The sequence below is a fragment of the Arachis ipaensis genome, chromosome B02 (genome assembly GCF_000816755.2).
Source record: "Arachis ipaensis cultivar K30076 chromosome B02, Araip1.1, whole genome shotgun sequence".
Classification (NCBI taxonomy): domain Eukaryota; kingdom Viridiplantae; phylum Streptophyta; class Magnoliopsida; order Fabales; family Fabaceae; genus Arachis; species Arachis ipaensis.
The window spans coordinates 107,069,374-107,070,825 of NC_029786.2; positions in this window are offsets into that span (position 1 = coordinate 107,069,374).

Genomic DNA, 1,452 nt, shown 5'->3' on the forward strand with positions numbered 1-1,452 from the left:
AAAAAGAAAGATGCAAAATGAGTACAAAAATGAAATATCATCCTAAAGTTAAATTATCAATTTCATGAAAATCAACTACTTATATTATTAAATGTTTATGGTAATGATTCTCAATTTCATGAATTGTTCTTCCTTCAATAACATACTCACTCTCATATTCCCAAGTGAAAATATCCTATGGAATATTTAAGAATGTGTTTAAGATTCAGAGTTTAGAAGGAAAAAATTTGGTGTAAAAAGTAAAATAAACTTTATTTTATTTATTATTTTTTTCTTTTTTAAAATCCAACTCACAGACACACCATAAGCTAGGACAACAGAAGTATGTTTAAAGCATTATGGAACTTTTTCGAAAAAAAAAAAAATTGTTCATTATGAAATCTCGGATAGGACATTCTGGAATTTATAATATTCTTTAAGCCAAATGATGATGAAAATATTGATACTTTAACTTATAAGTTATAAGCTAGGATTTTGTGTCATGTATGAAGCAATTGGTATGAGATTATATTCTTTGGTGACTTTGACCAATAATATCACAATTAAGGCAGTGCTCAAAATTTTCTTATTGTATCCAATAACGATTTAACAAAAATATAACAAGATACCAATTTGTTATTTATTATATAGATTTATTATTATAATTTTTATTATTTTTATTATTATTTTAATTTATTCTCATTCTCTAAAATACAATAATAAAGGGAATTTGTTAAACGAAGACCAACCATGATAAGCACAAAGCAAAAGACAGAGTGGCACACCGTGTGAAGCCTGCAATGTCTATAAAAAAGAATTCTCAAAACTACCATCTAAATTCTAATTGTATATATTTTATGTAACATTTTGTTAAAGTTTATAATATGTTTGAATTTTAATTTGCACAATGAACGCTTGGAAGATATCAATTGATTACCAACTCACATTTGATATGTAATTAATGTTTTTGTTTCATGATCAGTGATTTACGGGATATATTAAGAAGAATAATACATTATGTATATTTATAGTTCATAATTTCATTTTGGTACAAATGTATATTTGTAATTTAAAAGCCACATACAATATAAGTCATACGGTTAGAATTTTTATTCTATTTGTGATCTAATTTGTTAATATAAAAATTAGTTTGAGTGGTATTATATTTTTTAATAAAAAAATTCTATCAGTTTTTTTTTTTTGGTGACTAATTCTATCAGTTAATTATATTGGCAATTAACTAGTTTTCGAATAAAAAGAATATAACAAGTCATAAAATTTAGGTTTTTAATTCTGATTATTATAATAGACACTCTGATTTCATTTTAAATTACTAGTTCGAAAATTGAAAGTTTTGAATTCAAAAAGAATTAACTATGACTGAAAGTACGTAGATTATTGATCTATAACTAACACATTATATGTATACAGAAAATGTAATTATTAAATTAGTTATTCATAGAAAATATAATA